Source organism: Giraffa tippelskirchi, chromosome 1 (assembly GCF_054371585.1).
Source record: "Giraffa tippelskirchi isolate mGirTip1 chromosome 1, T2T-mGirTip1v1.2.pri, whole genome shotgun sequence".
NCBI classification, from domain to species: domain Eukaryota; kingdom Metazoa; phylum Chordata; class Mammalia; order Artiodactyla; family Giraffidae; genus Giraffa; species Giraffa tippelskirchi.
The window spans coordinates 46,320,073-46,327,144 of NC_137275.1; positions in this window are offsets into that span (position 1 = coordinate 46,320,073).

Below are 7,072 nucleotides of genomic sequence, written 5' to 3' on the forward strand. Positions count from 1 at the left end.
CACCATGACAGTGCTTCTGCTCTCAGTTCACTGAGTTCCTGAGTCCCATTTTGAGTGTGTGTGGGAACTTCTGGGTCTTGTTCATACCACTCAGGGTAGAACAGCTCAGAAAGTTGAAACCCTGCAACTGTGCACTCCCACCCCTTCCGCTTCCCACCCTGCCTGACCTTGTTGTGCGGCAGAGTTTATCTTACTATGGCCGCTTTCCAGACTTGGGCAGGGACTGTTTGTGAGGGAACCCCCTCCAGGAGTCTGAAATATGCATCACAGCAAAAGCCCCCCACCGCCCTTGGCAGTGTCCACCTGGCCTCCACTGCCTCAGTGGTATCTTCAACCCATCTAACATCACTCTCCCAAAGAATAGGAGATTTTCAATTCCTTGTCCTGGTCCTCACACATTAGAATGATCCAAGAGCTCTTCAAAAATATCTAACTGCTTTGAGGGGACCCAGGCATTGGTGGTTTTACAACAAAGTGCCCCAAGTGATTTTCATGCAGGGTTGAGAACCACTGTTGTTAGCCAGTGGCTCTCAGTCTTCACTGCTTATTGCAACCATCTGGGGAGGTTTCACACTCAGGCTACATCCTACAGCAATGAAATCAGGATCACTAGCACAGGACTTTCTAAGTTCCTTGGGTTATTCCAACAGCAGTCAAATGTGACAACCCTTGTTCTTCCAGGTCAGTTCCTCTCAAACACTAACGTATGTACAATCAACTGCGGCCTTTGTTAAAATGCAGGTTCTGATTCAATAAGTCTGAGGTGGGGCCTCAGAGTCTTAGTTACTAAAAAGCTCCCAGCTGATGTCAATGGTGTGAGTCTTTAGAACGTATCCTTCCCAGAGGGCATTTGCCTTCCCATCCCCACAAACCAACTGGATTTAGAGAGAAGGAAATCACCTTGTGAGTGAGTGATGTATTTCAAAGTTATTATGCCTGTTACATATTTCCTTGTAGTTGTTGGGGTTTTATCTTCCAAAAGTCAGGTAAAACCCTTTATTATTCCTGTTACGAAAGGTTGAAAAATTCAATTTTTAAGGCTGTCTTGTGGCAAGCTTGTCGGTTTAGTTGTTAAGTCGTGTCTGACTCTTTTATGACTCCATGGACTGTAGCCCACCAGGCTCCTCTGTCCGTGGAATTCTCCAGGCAAGAATGATGGAGTGGGTTGCCATTTCCTTCTCCAGGGGATCTTCCCAACCCAGGGATCGAACTCACATCTTCTACATTGGCAGATATGTTCTTAAAGCCCCATGGCAAGCTTACCCACATGAGAAAGTTCTACATAATGAGATGTAGCCAGAACCACCCAAGGGTAGCTTCCCTTCCCAAAAGAACAAACCAGTCTCACCAGAAGGAAAACTTTTGCTTCTTCTGCTTGGAACATGGCCTTGAGACCTGGAGGTATAGGAGGTATAGTGGCCGTGGATGGGATTCTCAGATTAAACATAGAAGGGACCAGTTAAATTTGAATTTTGTATCATAGACTTTTTTTTTATTTGGCCACGTTGTGCATGGCTTGCAGGGATCTTAGTTCCCAGACCAGGGATGGACACTGAAAGCGCGGAATCAACCACTAGACCGCCAGGGGGCTCCCAACAAACAGTTTTTTAGTGTGTTGTAGCCTCTTCTGTTGTGGTCACCCCCAGAAATGGATGAACCCCTATCCCAAACTTGGTTCAGATGTTGAGACTGCCATTGTCATACACATATCAAGAGAGTGTGAAAGGTTTTATGACTCACGGAGTGAGGGTTTCTGCGGACATCAGTGAACACGCTCCCCAGCAGACCCAAAAGTTGACTAGAGAGAGCAGGGAGGGGCGGTTCCCCTGGGGTTTTGTGGTGAGGATGGGTGGGGCGGAAAGGAAGGGGCTGGGCTGGTGTAGTTTGAACTTCAGCTGCTGCCGAAAGAGCAGCTGTTCCTACCAGCTTCCTTGGGCGTGGGCAGAAGGGAAGAAGGCAGTGATGAGGCTTGAAAACTGTCATCAGTTAAACTCTTTATAACAATGTGTTCCAAAGATTGTAGGGACATTCTTATACTGTTTGAGGTATTGTGTGTCTGAGGTTCAAATTCAGCTGGGTGGTGTTTGTTGTTGTTGTTAAATCTGGCAGCCTTGTCTATGGAGCAGAGAAATACAAAGGGCATGAATCTGTCCTTTGTGGCAGCTCTGCATTGCCCGCTTCTATGCTGCTTGTTCTATGAAACAAATGAATCCCTATTTCTTTAAGCCAATAGTAGTCAGTCATTTAATTACCGGACGCCAAGCCTATTCCTAAATGATACATGTCTACTGATTCTTCTATTGGCAGTTATCTTACTATATGCTTCTACTTAGGTCCCAATTATGTAGCTCACTTGAAAGATTATTGAAATCTAAGAAATTGAAAACAACCACAGCCACAGAACATACATGCTATATTTCAGCACTTTTTAAAAAACAGCTTTGCCAGGGGGATGTGACTTAGATAGGTGGGGTCTTAGATTAGATCTGTGGTTCTCAAGCCTGGCTGCATATTAAAATCACCAGGGGAACTTCTAACAAAATAGCATGACTGTACTCCCACCCTCACATGTTCTCTTTGATTGGTTTGGGGTGGGGCCTGGGTTTGGGAATGTAAAACAGCCTTCTCAGGTGAAAGTAATGTGCAGTCAGGGTCAAAAATAATTGCATGAGATAAAATACTTTATGTATGTTTTCTCTGGGTCAAGACTTCCTGTGAAGATTTTTTTTAAAGGTAGAACAAAGGGAGAAAGATATCTCAGTGATGCGTGATGACTAACAAGTGTTCAACAGGGGGGCCCCTTACTAAGACATCAGATGCTTTAGTTAGCCTGCCTTTAGCCACCAGCACAGCCAAGAAATCAAAGCCAAGGAGGGCAGAAGGAATACAATGACATTTTTTTTTTTTTTTTTTTTTACAAAGAGCCAGAAATGCAGAGGCAGGAAGTCTGCAGTTTCTTCTCTCTGGATGGCAGTGCTCCCAGGTCTCTTGGGAAGATATTAAAGATGCTGAGAACCTAGCAAGGATTTACTCATTTTAAAATTATTTTTAAGATTTTTTTTTTTGATGTGGACCATTTTTAAAGTCTTAATTGAATTTGTTACAATATTGCTTGCGTTTTGGTGGGATCTTAGCTCCCGGACCAGGGATTGAACTCACATCCCCTGCATTGGAAGATGAAGTCTTAACCACTGGACAAGTCCTGAGAAGTTACTGTTTATATCTCATGGAGGAGGGGTGTGGGGTACTCTGCATACAGAATTCCATGAAATCTCAGGAAAAGAGCCAGAAATACATGTGCTTTAGGAAGGGGTTTGTTGTTTTGTGGAATCTGGTTGATTGGGGGGAGTGAAAGTCAGGTGAGTTTCTGACTCTGAAATTAAGCCTTGTTTTCATGTCTGCTTGGGAACTCGACTGGATGTGTTTCTGTTCAGCTACAGGTTTCAGAGCTGAGCCTTTATGTCTCATTGATGATTCTGAAGTCATGGTCTTTCAGAGACACTGGACATACAGATGAGTTTGTCAGAAGGGTTTAATCTTCACTCGGCTGGACTGTAAATTATCCCAGTGTTGTGAAGGTAAGACCACGTGCCCAGGTCGCTGGCGGGCGCCTGCTCCTTCCAGCCCCAGCTACACCACACTGTGCAGGAAAACAAATAATATAACACTTGATCTTGTTTGACCAGTTCCTCCATGCCTTTTATTTTTCCTCGGGCTGCAGGGTAATCTCCCATCAGCAGGCACCTCCCCATAAGAAGTGAAACTGCTGCCTGTAACCTGAATTGCATTGAATTCCTTAAGTCCACCTGACCTAAACCAGTTTGGTTCTCACAGTGAAACCACATTGTGGTGTCTCCAATGTTGACCCTCCTTCTTGCCCATGTGAACTTGATCCAGCAGCCTCCCTTTGCAGAAAGTCTGTCTCAGTACTTGTTGAAAAGACTGAATCACTGCCTTCCTTAAGTTTACACCCTGCGATCCTGTGATCGCAGACTCTCAAAGCCTTGCCCTTTTTCCCGTTCATGCAAGATTACTCAGAAGAAATTAAGTTCAAGTAAGATAACAAGGGTAAATAAAACCACATTCTATCCATAATAATTAAATTTCTGCTTCCTGCAAGGCTTGTCCATTATAACCTAGCCTTACCATTCCCTGGATTGGGAGAAGTGTGAACTCTTTTATTCAAATATACTTTATTTAAACTCTTCTAGTGATATGATGGTCGCACAGAGTCAGACACGACTAAAGCGACTTAGCAGCAGCAGCAGCAGTGATATGATGAAATGTTTATAGTGAAAACAAAGGCAGAAGCCAATTGAAAAACAAGGAGATTTTCTGAGTCAGAGAGCTAGTTTGTCCCTTCTTGGTCTATGAAACAATTTGTTTCATTGGGATGTTTTTGAGTTTATTTTCTGAATGTTTATTGTACACAATTAACTCAAGGAGGAGCCATATACTTCACACAGATCCATTCCAGGGACGATCTAGAGACTTGATTCATAGATGCTAAAAAGTCAGGCCCTGTATTTGGTTTCCATGGTTGGTGAGTGTATAGAAGGCATTCACAATGCAATCCACAAGCCTTTTTTTTTTTTTTTTAAGTATAATATTTTTATTGTACCTAGTTTTCTTTTAAAAAATTATTGGAATATAGTTGATTTACAATGTTGTATTAGTTTCAGGTGTACAGCAAAGTGATTCAGTTTTATATATTCTTTTTTAAAAAACTTTTTATTTTGTATTGGGGTATAGCTGATTAACAATGTTATAATATTTTCAGGTGAATAGCTAAAAAAACAAAACAACCAGCCATACATATCCATGTATTCATACTCCCCTCAACTCCCCTCCCATCCATGCTGCCACATAACATTGAGCAGAGTTTCATGTGCTAAACAGTAGGTCCTTGTTGGTTATTATATATTTTATATACAATATTTTGTGTATGTTTTAATCTCAAACTCCTAATTTATCCCTCCCCCACCTTCCCCAACTTTGCTTTTGGTAACCATAAATTTGTTATCTAAGTCTGTGAGTCTGTTTCTGTTTTGTAAATAAGTTCATTTGTATCATTTTTTTTTTAAGATGCCACAAGTAAGAGATATCATATGATGTCTATCTTTCTCTGACTTATTTAATATCATAATCTCTGAAAGTGTGAAAGTGAAAGTTTCTCAGTTGTGTCTGACTCTTTGTGACCCCACGGACTGTAGTCCATAGAATTCTCCAGGCCAGAATACTGGAGTGGGTAGCCTTTCCCTTCTCCAGGGGATCTTCCCAATCCAGGGATTGAACCCAGGTCTCCCGCATTGCGGGTGGATTCTTTACCAGCTGAACCACACAAGGGAAGCCCAAGAGTACTGGAGTGGGTAGTCTATCCCTTCCTCAGGGGATCTTCGAGCTATCAGGGAAGTAGATCCATCTATATTGCTGCAAATGGCATTATTTCACTGTTTTTTATGGCTGAGTACTATTCCGCTGTGTATATGTACCACATCTTCTTTATCTATTAATCTGTTGATGGATACTTAGGTTGCTTCCATGTCTTGGCTGTTATAAATAGTGCCACAAGCTATGGGAACAGATTGAGCTTCATGCTGGCAGTCAGGAATTTCTGGCTGGATCACAGAAAGCAGGGTGTGGGAGGGAATTCTGGGAATATGGTACTCATGGCTTTTACCTCCGTCATTCCCTCTGCACCACACACCTGCCCCCTTACCCCCGCCCCAGTCAAGTAGTTGCTAGGGCCTACAAGTGGCTGTGTGAGGGAGGACCATATGGTCTTAACAGCACCCCAGTGCAGAAAACTGGTGTGAGGCCTTGTCTCCTGATGACTGGACAAGCTTGAGGTTAGTGAAGCTTGGCCTACAGAGATTCCTGCCGGCCCCATTCCCAGCCACAGGGGGAGTTCAACATATAAAACACAAACGTGCTTTAGAACTCAGAAGTTTTCTCCCATATTAAAGGCGTTAATAGAGACTCAGTTTTCCTTCAAGAAGAGAGATTTTTCATGATTTGTAACTGAAGTGGGAAAAGGTGTCTCAGGTGGTCAGCTCTCTCAAAAAGCTTTTTCTGCTTGTTTTTTGGCAAACAAACTCTCAGTTGGAAAACATATATTGTTCATTGTTGTAGACAAAATTTAAGACTCTTTGTAACCTAAGCTTACCTCTTAGAGGCTTCCTGTACACTGCAGCCAGGGTACTTTAATGTTTGGTCTACGCTAACACGGCTTGCTGGGGCCAGTTGTAGTTCGTTCTAACTCTGGGGAGATGTGTTCCACCAAGGCCTCCTTAGACATGCCTGCATACTGTGGAGTGGGTAGTTTGGGGAGCTTGGGTTTTGGTCCTTATTCTCGCCCTAAGTAGCAATGTGATTTAGGGAACTGCAAATTATTTCTGTTGATTTAAAAAACAGACACAGGTAAGAAAGAGGCTTCTGTACCCTAGACAATTCATTTCCATAGAAACAACTGAGAGAGTTGTTCTTAAACATGAATTCAAATTAAAATAAGGAAAGTTGATAAAGTCATGGTGATATGGTCAATAAAGTTGATAAAGGCAGGTGGTCAAGTTCCCCTGGGGCTAGAAAGAGGGTTTGCGAATATAAATTTTAATGTAATGCAGTGCTACCAACTATTGTTAATTTTTTTTTTCTTTCTCGTTTTTCTTTTAAATTTCTGAACTGAGAGGAGATACCATTTCACTGACTGTTCAACAAAATTATCAAAAGATAAGACAGTTTCTCCTACTTTTTGTTTCACGTGCCAGATCACTTAGTTATGCAGGAGATGATTTTGTGAAGAGCCTTTTTCTAAAACATAGACTTTAATTTCAAGGAAAATGACAAAGCATTAAGCACAAAGCATTTTAAACCTCAAATTTTTCTTTTTTATTTTGCCATGACATAAACTTCAAGAAACTCAAAATGGAACTCCAACAAGGATAAGCAAGCTGCATTATTTTATTACAAATGAAAGATATAGAGAAACATTAAAAGTTGTAAACTTTCTAAAATGCACAGTATTTATAAACATTAGAAAAATAGAAAATTTCATGATAATTTTTTAAATATT